The following is a 12,828-nucleotide window of genomic DNA, read 5'->3' as shown; positions in this document are numbered from 1 at the left end:
TGCAAGCACAATGCTTCTTTCCACAAAACTAACTCATGGTCTACGCTGAGTCATGCTGGCATATACTGAAAGAGCTGCCCTTACAATGCTTTTCAGGTTGCTTTCACGCCTTATGAACGGAGCTTTCAAAATTGGCAAAAAAGCCTTTGGGATCACACTCCCGTTTCGCTGTTGACTTCCAGCCTTAGTACAGGCTGAGTCTAGCAAGTCCAAAGAGGCACAATTAACCCACTGGGCCCTTCGCTGATTCACGTTTTTCTATACCCGCTATTCTGGGTATAGCGAACTGCCTAAAGGAAGGACGCTGGAGGATGTCCAAGAGGCCTCTGCATCTTCCGTACGCCTGTCGTTTTACACCACGGACTGTGCTTCTGTGGAATTTGGAACGCACGCTGCTACTCTCCTAGGGGAATTTCTTACCTCACATAAGACGTGTTGGAAGGAAATAGAAACAGAGTACTTTTTTCTGTTGAGCTTACCTAGGGCAAGGGCGACCACGTCCTTGGCGAGTTAGGGATTCTTGAACTGTGTTCCCGAAGCTGTTTAGAGGTCGGAAAATCAAACCGTCCCAAGGAAAAGTGCCGTGTGCTGCACCTTTCTCTGCAAACACAGAGCGACTCTGAAAGGCCTGCGATGCTGGATTTTGCATACAGGGCCCAGAGCACCGTGGGGGTACAGAGTGTTCTGAAACCGAAACGGTTGCTGACACGAGGTGGCAAGCAGAACGGTAAAGCCTCTTCCCCGTCAACTGACACAGAACAGCAATTTAGGGCTCACGGAGCTGTTGCACTCTTTCACTTAGGCAAGGCAAGTCAAGCTCTTCCTTCGAGGCTAGTGCTCACATTGAGCTTCACATTTGCTATAGAGCAGAGCAGGATGAGCTTGCAACTAGGAAGTGCAAGCACAATGCTTCTTTCCACAAAACTAACTCATGGTCTACGCTGAGTCATGCTGGCATATACTGAAAGAGCTGGCCTTACAATGCTTTTCAGGTAGCTTTCACGCCTTATGAACGGAGCTTTCAAAATTGGCAAAAAAGCCTTTGGGATCACACTCCCGTTTCGCTGTTGACTTCCAGCCTTAGTACAGGCTGAGTCTAGCAAGTCCAAAGAGACACAATTAACCCACTGGGCCCTTCGCTGATTCACGTTTTTCTATACCCGCTATTCTGGGTATGGCGAACTCCCTAAAGGAAGGACGCTGGAGGATGTCCAAGAGGCCTCTGCATCTTCCCTACGCCTGTCGTTTTACACCTCGCACTGTACTTCTGTGGAATTTGGAACGCACGCTGATAATCTCCTAGGGGACTTTCTTACCTCACATAAGAGGTGTTGGAAGGAAATAGAAACAGAGTGCTTTGGTCTGTTGAGCTTACCTAGGGCAAGGGCGACCACGTCCTTGGCGAGTTAGGGATTCTTGAACTGTGTTCCCGAAGCTGTTTAGAGGTCGGAAAATCAAACCGTCCCAAGGAAAAGTGCCGTGTGCTGCACCTTTCTCTGCAAACACAGAGCGACTCTGAAAGGCCTGCGATGCTGGATTTTGCATACAGGGCCCAGAGCTCCGTGGGGGTACAGAGTGTTCTGAAACCGAAACGGTTTCTGACACGAGGTGGCAAGGAGAACGGTAAAGCCTCTTCCCCGTCAACTGACACAGAACAGCAATTTAGGGCTCACGGAGCTGTTGCACTCTTTCACTTAGGTAAGTCAAGTCAAGCTCTTCCTTCGAGGCTAGTGCTCACATTGAGCTTCACATTTGCTATAGAGCAGAGCAGGACGAGCTTGCAACTAGGAAGTGCAAGCACAATGCTTCTTTCCACAAAACTAACTCATGGTCTACGCTGAGTCATGCTGGCATATACTGAAAGAGCTGGCCTTACAATGCTTTTCATGTAGCTTTCACGCCTTATGATCGGAGCTTTCAAAATTGGCAAAAAAGCCTTTGGGATCACACTCCCGTTTCGCTGTTGACTTCCAGCCTTAGTACAGGCTGAGTCTAGCAAGTTCAAAGAGACACAATTAACCCACTGGGCCCTTCGCTGATTCACGTTTTTCTATACCCGCTATTCTGGGTATAGCGAACTGCCTAAAGGAAGGAGGCTGGAGGATGTCCAAGAGGCCTCTGCATCTTCCGTATGCCTGTCCTTTTACACCATGAACTGTGCTTCTGTGGAATTTGGAACGCACGCTGATAATCTCCTAGGGGAATTTCTTACCTCACATAAGAGGTGTTGGAAGGAAATAGAAACAGAGTGCTTTGTTCTGTTGAGCTTACCTAGGGCAAGGGCGACCACGTCCTTGGCGAGTTAGGGATTCTTGAACTGTGTTCCCGAAGCTGTTTAGAGGTCTGAAAATCAAACCGTCCCAAGGAAAAGTGCCGTGTGCTGCACCTTTCTCTGCAAACACAGAGCGACTCTGAAAGGCCTGCGATGCTGGATTTTGCATACAGGGCCCAGAGCACCGTGGGGGTACAGAGTGTTCTGAAACCGAAATGGTTGCTGACACGAGGTGGCAAGCAGAACGGTAAAGCCTCTTCCCCGTCAACTGACACAGAACAGCAATTTAGGGCTCACGGAGCTGTTGCACTCTTTCACTTAGGCAAGGCAAATCAAGCTCTTCCTTCGAGGCTAGTGCTCACATTGAGCTTCACATTTGCTATAGAGCAGAGCAGGATGAGCTTGGAACTAGGAAGTGCAAGCACAATGCTTCGTTCCACAAAACTAACTCATGGTCTACGCTGAGTCATGCTGGCATATACTGAAAGAGCTGCCCTTACAATGCTTTTCAGGTTGCTTTCACGCCTTATGAACGGAGCTTTCAAAATTGGCAAAAAAGCCTTTGGGATCACACTCCCGTTTCGCTGTTGACTTCCAGCCTTAGTACAGGCTGAGTCTAGCAAGTCCAATGAGACACAACTAACCCACTGGACTCTTCGCTGATTCACGTTTTTCTATACCCGCTATTCTGCGTAGAGCGAACTGCCTAAAGGAAGGACGCTGGAGGATGTCCAAGAGGCCTCTGCATCTTCCGTACGCCTGTCGTTTTACACCTCGCACTGTACTTCTGTGGAATTTGGAACGCACGCTGATAATCTCCTAGGGGAATTTCTTACCTCACATAAGAGGTTTTGGAAGGAAATAGAAACAGAGTGCATTGGTCTCTTGAGCTTACCTAGGGGAAGGGCGACCACGTCCTTGGCGAGTTAGGGATTCTTGAACTGTGTTCCAGAAGCTGTTTAGAGGTCGGAAAATCAAACCGTCCCAAGGAAAAGTGCCGTGTGCTGCACATTTCTCTGCAAACACAGAGCGACTCTGAAAGGCCTGCGAGGCTGGATTTTGCATACAGGGCCCAGAGCACCGTGGAGGTACAGAGTGTTCTGAAACCGAAACGGTTGCTGACACGAGGTGGCAAGCAGAACGGTAAAGCCTCTTCCCCGTCAACTTACACAGAACAGCAATTTAGGGCTCACGGTGCTGTTGCACTCTTTCACTTAGGCAAGGCAAGTCAAGCTCTTCCTTCGAGGCTAGTGCTCACATTGAGCTTCACATTTGCTATAGAGCAGAGCAGGATGAGCTTGCAACTAGGAAGTGCAAGCACAATGCTTCTTTCCACAAAACTAACTCATGGTCTACGCTGAGTCATGCTGGCATATACTGAAAGAGCTGGCCTTACAATGCTTTTCAGGTAGCTTTCACGCCTTATGAACGGAGCTTTCAAAATTGGCAAAAAAGCCTTTGGGATCACACTCCCGTTTCGCGGTTGACTTCCAGCCTTAGTACAGGCTGAGTCTAGCAAGTCCAAAGAGACACAATTAACCCACTGGGCCCTTCGCTGATTCACGTTTTTCTATACCCGCTATTCTGGGTATAGCGAACTGCCTAAAGGAAGGACGCTGGAGGATGTCCAAGAGGCCTCTGCATCTTCCGTACGCCTGTCGTTTTACACCTCGCACTGTACTTCTGTGGAATTTGGAACGCACGCTAATAATCTCCTAGGGGACTTTCTTACCTCACATAAGAGGAGTTGGAAGGAAATAGAAACAGAGTGCTTTGGTCTGTTGAGCTTACCTAGGGCAAGGGCGACCACGTCCTTGGCGAGTTAGGGATTCTTGAACTGTGTTCCTGAAGCTGTTTAGAGGTCTGAAAATCAAACCGTCCCAAGGAAAAGTGCCGTGTGCTGCACCTTTCTCTGCAAACACAGAGCGACTCTGAAAGGCCTGCGATGCTGGATTTTGCATACAGGGCCCAGAGCACCGTGGAGGTACAGAGTGTTCTGAAACCGAAACGGTTGCTGACACGAGGTGGCAAGCAGAACGGTAAAGCCTCTTCCCCGTCAACTTACACAGAACAGCAATTTAGGGCTCACGGTGCTGTTGCACTCTTTCACTTAGGCAAGGCAAGTCAAGCTCTTCCTTCGAGGCTAGTGCTCACATTGAGCTTCACATTTGCTATAGAGCAGAGCAGGATGAGCTTGCAACTAGGAAGTGCAAGCACAATGCTTCTTTCCACAAAACTAACTCATGGTCTACGCTGAGTCATGCTGGCATATACTGAAAGAGCTGCCCTTACAATGCTTTTCAGGTAGCTTTCACGCCTTATGAACGGAGCTTTCAAAATTGGCAAAAAAGCCTTTGGGATCACACTCCCGTTTCGCTGTTGACTTCCAGCCTTAGTACAGGCTGAGTCTAGCAAGTCCAAAGAGACACAATTAACCCACTGGGCCCTTCGCTGATTCACGTTTTTCTATACCCGCTATTCTGGGTATAGCGAACTGCCTAAAGGAAGGACGCTGGAGGATGTCCAAGAGGCCTCTGCATCTTCCGTATGCCTGTCCTTTTACACCATGAACTGTGCTTCTGTGGAATTTGGAACGCACGCTGATAATCTCCTAGGGGAATTTCTTACCTCACATAAGAGGTGTTGGAAGGAAATAGAAACAGAGTGCTTTGTTCTGTTGAGCTTACCTAGGGCAAGGGCGACCACGTCCTTGGCGAGTTAGGGATTCTTGAACTGTGTTCCCGAAGCTGTTTAGAGGTCTGAAAATCAAACCGTCCCAAGGAAAAGTGCCGTGTGCTGCACCTTTCTCTGCAAACACAGAGCGACTCTGAAAGGCCTGCGATGCTGGATTTTGCATACAGGGCCCAGAGCACCGTGGGGGTACAGAGTGTTCTGAAACCGAAATGGTTGCTGACACGAGGTGGCAAGGAGAACGGCAAAGCCTCTTCCCCGTCAACTGACACAGAACAGCAATTTAGGGCTCACGGAGCTGTTGCACTCTTTCACTTAGGCAAGGCAAGTCAAGCTCTTCCTTCGAGGCTAGTGCTCACATTGAGCTTCACATTTCCTATAGAGCAGAGCAGGATGAGCTTGCAACTAGGAAGTGCAAGCACAATGCTTATTTCCACAAAACTAACTCATGGTCTACGCTGAGTCATGCTGGCATATACTGAAAGAGCTGCCCTTACCATGCTTTTCAGGTTGCTTTCACGCCTTATGAACGGAGCTTTCAAAATTGGCAAAAAAGCCTTTGGGATCACACTCCGGTTTCGCTGTTGACTTCCAGCCTTACTACAGGCTGAGTCTAGCAAGTCCAAAGAGACACAATTAACCCACTGGGCCCTTCGCTGATTCACGTTTTTCTATACCCGCTATTCTGGGTATAGCGAACTGCCTAAAGGAAGGACGCTGGAGGATGTCCAAGAGGCCTCTGCATCTTCCGTATGCCTGTCCTTTTACACCATGAACTGTGCTTCTGTGGAATTTGTAACGCACGCTGATAATCTCCTAGGGGAATTTCTTACCTCACATAAGAGGTGTTGGAAGGAAATAGAAACAGAGTGCTTTGTTCTGTTGAGCTTACCTAGGGCAAGGGCGACCACGTCCTTGGCGAGTTAGGGATTCTTGAACTGTGTTCCCGAAGCTGTTTAGAGGTCGGAAAATCAAACCGTCCCAAGGAAAAGTGCCGTGTGCTGCACCTTTCTCTGCAAACACAGAGCGACTCTGAAAGGCCTGCGATGCTGGATTTTGCATACAGGGCCCAGAGCACCGTGGGGGTACAGAGTGTTCTGAAACCGAAACGGTTGGTGGCACGAGGTGGCAAGGAGAACGGTAAAGACTCTTCCCCGTCAACTGACACAGAACAGCAACTTAGGGCTCACGGAGCTGTTGCACTCTTTCACTTAGGCAAGGCAAGTCAAGCTCTTCCTTCGAGGCTAGTGCTCACATTGAGCTTCACATTTGCTATAGAGCAGAGCAGGATGAGCTTGCAACTAGGAAGTGCAAGCACAATGCTTCTTTCCACAAAACTAACTCATGGTCTACGCTGAGTCATGCTGGCATATACTGAAAGAGCTGCCCTTACAATGCTTTTCAGGTTGCTTTCACGCCTTATGAACGGAGCTTTCAAAATTGGCAAAAAAGCCTTTGGGATCACACTCCTGTTTCGCTGTTGACTTCCATCCTTAGTACAGGCTGAGTCTAGCAAGTCCAAAGAGACACAATTAATCCACTGGGCCCTTCGCTGATTCACGTTTTTCTATACCCGCTATTCTGGGTATAGCGAACTGCCTAAAGGAAGGACGCTGGAGGATGTCCAAGAGGCCTCTGCATCTTCCGTACGCCTGTCGTTTTACACCTCGCACTGTGCTTCTGTCGCATTTGGAACGCACGCTGATAATCTCCTAGGGGAATTTCTTACCTCACATAAGAGGTGTTGGAAGGAAATAGAAACAGAGTGCTTTGTTCTGTTGAGCTTACCTAGGGCGAGGGCGACCACCTCCTTGGCGAGTTAGGGATTCTTGAACTGTGTTCCCGAAGCTGTTTAGAGGTCGGAAAATCAAACCGTCCCAAGGAAAAGTGCCATGTGCTGCACCTTTCTCTGCAAACACAGAGCGACTCTGAAAGGCCTGCGATGCTGGATTTTGCATACAGGGCCCAGAGCACCGTGGGGGTACAGAGTGTTCTGAAACCGAAACGGTTGCTGACACGAGGTGGCAAGGAGAACGGTAAAGACACTTCCCCATAAACTGACACAGAGCAGCAACTTAGGGCTCACGGAGCTGTTGCACTCTTTCACTTAGGCAAGGCAAGTCAAGCTCTTCCTTTGAGGCTAGTGCTCACATTGAGCTTCACATTTGCTATAGAGCAGAGCAGGATGAGCTTGCAACTAGGAAGTGCAAGCACAATGCTTCTTTCCACAAAACTAACTCATGGTCTACGCTGAGTCATGCTGGCATATACTGAAAGAGCTGCCCTTACAATGCTTTTCAGGTTGCTTTCACGCCTTATGAAGGGAGCTTTCAAAATTGGCAAAAAAGCCTTTGGGATCACACTCCGGTTTCGCTGTTGACTTCCAGCCAGCCTTACTACAGGCTGAGTCTAGCAAGTCCAAAGAGACACAATTAACCCACTGGGCCCTTCGCTGATTCACGTTTTTCTATACCCGCTATTCTGGGTATAGCGAACTGCCTAAAGGAAGGACGCTGGAGGATGTCCAAGAGGCCTCTGCATCTTCCGTATGCCTGTCCTTTTACACCATGAACTGTGCTTCTGTGGAATTTGTAACGCACGATGATAATCTCCTAGGGGAATTTCTTACCTCACATAAGAGGTGTTGGAAGGAAATAGAAACAGAGTGCTTTGTTCTGTTGAGCTTACCTAGGGCAAGGGCGACCACGTCCTTGGCGAGTTAGGGATTCTTGAACTGTGTTCCCGAAGCTGTTTAGAGGTCGGAAAATCAAACCGTCCCAAGGAAAAGTGCCGTGTGCTGCACCTTTCTCTGCAAACACAGAGCGACTCTGAAAGGCCTGCGATGCTGGATTTTGCATACAGGGCCCAGAGCACCGTGGGGGTACAGAGTGTTCTGAAACCGAAACGGTTGGTGGCACGAGGTGGCAAGGAGAACGGTAAAGACTCTTCCCCGTCAACTGACACAGAACAGCAACTTAGGGCTCACGGAGCTGTTGCACTCTTTCACGTAGGCAAGGCAAGTCAAGCTCTTCCTTCGAGGCTAGTGCTCACATTGAGCTTCACATTTGCTATAGAGCAGAGCAGGATGAGCTTGCAACTAGGAAGTGCAAGCACAATGCTTCTTTCCACAAAACTAACTCATGGTCTACGCTGAGTCATGCTGGCATATACTGAAAGAGCTGCCCTTACAATGATTTTCAGGTTGCTTTCACGCCTTATGAACGGAGCTTTCAAAATTGGCAAAAAAGCCTTTGGGATCACACTCCTGTTTCGCTGTTGACTTCCATCCTTAGTACAGGCTGAGTCTAGCAAGTCCAAAGAGACACAATTAATCCACTGGGCCCTTCGCTGATTCACGTTTTTCTATACCCGCTATTCTGGGTATAGCGAACTGCCTAAAGGAAGGACGCTGGAGGATGTCCAAGAGGCCTCTGCATCTTCCGTACGCCTGTCGTTTTACACCTCGCACTGTGCTTCTGTCGCATTTGGAACGCACGCTGATAATCTCCTAGGGGAATTTCTTACCTCACATAAGAGGTGTTGGAAGGAAATAGAAACAGAGTGCTTTGTTCTGTTGAGCTTACCTAGGGCGAGGGCGACCACGTCCTTGGCGAGTTAGGGATTCTTGAACTGTGTTCCCGAAGCTGTTTAGAGGTCGGAAAATCAAACCGTCCCAAGGAAAACTGCCATGTGCTGCACCTTTCTCTGCAAACACAGAGCGACTCTGAAAGGCCTGCGATGCTGGATTTTGCATACAGGGCCCAGAGCACCGTGGGGGTACAGAGTGTTCTGAAACCGAAACGGTTGCTGACACGAGGTGGCAAGGAGAACGGTAAAGACACTTCCCCGTAAACTGACACTGAGCAGCAACTTAGGGCTCACGGAGCTGTTGCACTCTTTCACTTAGGCAAGGCAAGTCAAGCTCTTCCTTTGAGGCTAGTGCTCACATTGAGCTTCACATTTGCTATAGAGCAGAGCAGGATGAGCTTGCAACTAGGAAGTGCAAGCACAATGCTTCTTTCCACAAAACTAACTCATGGTCTACGCTGAGTCATGCTGGCATATACTGAAAGAGCTGCCCTTACAATGCTTTTCAGGTTGCTTTCACGCCTTATGAAGGGAGCTTTCAAAATTGGCAAAAAAGCCTTTGGGATCACACTCCCGTTTCGCTGTTGACTTCCAGCCTTACTACAGGCTGAGTCTAGCAAGTCCAAAGAGACACAATTAACCCACTGGGCCCTTCGCTGATTCACGTTTTTCTATACCCGCTATTCTGGGTATAGCGAACTGCCTAAAGGAAGGACGCTGGAGGATGTCCAAGAGGCCTCTGCATCTTCCGTATGCCTGTCGTTTTACACCATGAACTGTGCTTCTGTGGAATTTGGAACGCACGCTGATACTCTCATCGGGGAATTTCTTACCTCACATAAGAGGTGTTGGAAGGAAATAGAAACAGAGTGCTTTGTTCTGTTGAGCTTACCTAGGGCAAGGGCGACCACGTCCTTGGCGAGTTAGGGATTCTTGAACTGTGTTTCCGAAGCTGTTTAGAGGTCGGAAAATCAAACCGTCCCAAGGAAAACTGCCGTGTGCTGCACCTTTCTCTGCAAACACAGAGCGACTCTGAAAGGCCTGCGATGCTGGATTTTGCATACAGGGCCCAGAGCACCGCGGGGGTACAGAGTGTTCTGAAACCGAAACGGTTGCTGACACGAGGTGGCAAGCAGAACGGTAAAGCCTCTTCCCCGTCAACTTACACAGAACAGCAATTTAGGGCTCACGGAGCTGTTGCACTCTTTCACTTAGGCAAGGCAAGGCAAGCTCTTCCTTCGAGGCTAGTGCTCACATTGAGCTTCACATTTGCTATAGAGCAGAGCAGGATGAGCTTGCAACTAGGAAGTGCAAGCACAATGCTTCTTTCCACAAAACTAACTCATGGTCTACGCTGAGTCATGCTGGCATATACTGAAAGCGCTGCCCTTACAATGCTTTTCAGGTTGCTTTCACGCCTTATGAACGGAGCTTTCAAAATTGTCAAAAAAGCCTTTGGGATCACACTCCCGTTTCGCTGTTGACTTCCAGCCTTACTACAGGCTGAGTCTAGCAAGTCCAAAGAGACACAATTAACCCACTGGGCCCTTCGCTGATTCACGTTTTTCTATACCCGCTATTCTGGGTATAGCGAACTGCCTAAAGGAAGGACGCTGGAGGATGTCCAAGAGGCCTCTGCATCTTCCTTAGGCCTGCCGTTTTACACCATGAACTGTGCTTCTGTGGAATTTAGAACGCACGCTGATAATCTCCTAGGGGAATTTCTTACCTCACATAAGAGGTGTTGGAAGGAAAAAGAAACAGAGTGTTTGTTCTGTTGAGCTTACCTAGGGCAAGGGCGACCACGTCCTTGGCGAGTTAGGGATTCTTGAACTGTGTTCCCGAAGCTGTTTAGAGGTCGGAAAATCAAACCGTCCCAAGGAAAAGTGCCGTGTGCTGCACCTTTCTCTGCAAACACAGAGCGACTCTGAAAGCCATGCGATGCTGGATTTTGCACACAGGGCCCAGAGCTCCGTGGGGGTACAGAGTGTTCTGAAACCGAAACGGTTGCTGACACGAGGTGTCAAGGAGAACGGTAAAGCCTCTTCCCCATAAACTGACACAGAACAGCAACTTAGGGCTCACGGAGCTGTTGCACTCTTTCACTTAGGCAAGGCAAGTCAAGCTCTTCCTTCGAGGCTAGTGCTCACATTGAGCTTCACATTTGCTATAGAGCAGAGCAGGATGAGCTTGCAACTAGGAAGTGCAAGCACAATGCTTCTTTCCACAAAACTAACTCATGGTCTACGCTGAGTCATGCTGGCATATACTGAAAGAGCTGCCCTTACAATGCTTTTCATGTAGCTTTCACGCCTTAAGAACGGAGCTTTCAAAATTGTCAAAAAGCCTTTGGGATCACACTCCCGTTTCGCTGTTGACTTCCAGCCTTAGTACAGGCTGAGTCTAGCAAGTCCAAAGAGACACAATTAACCCACTGGGCCCTTCGCTGATTCACGTTTTTCTATACCCGCTATTCTGAGTATAGCGAACTGCCTAAAGGAAGGACGCTGGAGGATTTCCAAGAGGCCTCTGCATGTTCCGTACGCCTGTCGTTTTACACCACGGACAGTGCTTCTGCGGAATTTGGAACGCACGCTGATACTCTCCTAGGGGAATTTCTTACCTCACATAAGAGGTGTTGGAAGGAAATAGAAACAGAGTGCTTTGTTCTGTTGAGCTTACCTAGGGCAAGGGCGACCACGTCCTTGGCGAGTTAGGGATTCTTGAACTGTGTTCCCGAAGCTGTTTAGAGGTCTGATAATCAAACCGTCCCAAGGAAAAGTGCCATGTGCTGCACCTTTCTCTGCAAACACAGAGCGACTCTGAAAGGCATGCGATGCTGGATTTTGCATACAGGGCCCAGAGCACCGTGGGGGTACAGAGTGTTCTGAAACCGAAACGGTTGCTGACACGAGGTGGCAAGGAGAACGGCAAAGCCTCTTCCCCGTAAACTTACACAGAACAGCAACTTAGGGCTCACGGAGCTGTTGCACTCTTTCACTTAGGCTAGGCAAGTCAAGCTCTTCCTTCGAGGCTAGTGCTCACATTGAGCTTCACATTTGCTATAGAGCAGAGCAGGATGAGCTTGCAACTAGGAAGTGCAAGCACAATGCTTCTTTCCTCAAAACTAACTCACGGTCTACGCTGAGTCATGCTGGCATATACTGAAAGAGCTGCCCTTACAATTCTTTTCAGGTTGCTTTCACGCCTTATGAACGGAGATTTCAAAATTGTCAAAAAACCCTTTGGGATCACACTCCCGTTTCGCTGTTGACTTCTAGCCTTAGTACAGGCTGAGTCTAGCAAGTCCAAAGAGACACAATTAACCCACTGGGCCCTTCGCTGATTCACGTTTTTCTATACCCGCTATTCTGGGTATAGCGAACTGCCTAAAGGAAGGACGCTGGAGGATGTCCAAGAGGCCTCTGCATCTTCCGTACGCCTGTCGTTTTACACCTCGCCCTGTGCTTCTGTGGAATTTGGAACGCACGCTGATACTCTCCTAGGGGAATTTCTTACCTCACATAAGAGGGGTTGGAAGGAAATAGAAACAGAGTGCTTTGTTCTGTTGAGCTTACCTAGGGCAAGGGCGACCACGTCCTTGGCGAGTTAGGGATTCTTGAACAGTGTTCCCGAAGCTGTTTAGAGGTCGGAAAATCAAACCGTCCAAAGGAAAAGTGCCGTGTGCTGCACCTTTCTCTGCAAACACAGAGCGACTCTGAAAGGCCTGCGATGCTGGATTTTGCATACAGGGCCCAGAGCACCGTGGGGGTACAGAGTGTTCTGAAACCGAAACGGTTGCTGACACGAGGTGGCAAGGAGAACGGCAAAGCCTCTTCCCCGTAAACTTACACAGAACAGCAATTTAGGGCTCACGGAGCTGTTGCACTCTTTCACTTAGGCAAGGCAGGTCAAGCTCTTCCTTCGAGGCTATTGCTCACATTGAGCTTCACATTTGCTATAGAGCAGAGCAGGATGAGCTTGCAACTAGGAAGTGCAAGCACAATGCTTCTTTCCACAAAACTAACTCATGGTCTACGCTGAGTCATGCTGGCACATACTGAAAGAGCTGCCCTTACAATGCTTTTCAGGTTGCTTTCACGCCTTATGAACGGAGCTTTCAAAATTGTCAAAATGCCTTTGGGATCACACTCCCGTTTCGCTGTTGACTTCCAGCCTTAGTACAGGCTGAGTCTAGCAAGTCCAAAGAGACAAAACTAACCCACTGGGCCCTTCCCTGATTCACGTTTTTCTATACCCGCTATTCTGGGTATAAC

This window comes from Kogia breviceps, chromosome 17 (assembly GCF_026419965.1).
Source record: "Kogia breviceps isolate mKogBre1 chromosome 17, mKogBre1 haplotype 1, whole genome shotgun sequence".
Taxonomy (NCBI): domain Eukaryota; kingdom Metazoa; phylum Chordata; class Mammalia; order Artiodactyla; family Physeteridae; genus Kogia; species Kogia breviceps.
Note: the sequence above shows the minus strand (reverse complement) of the source record.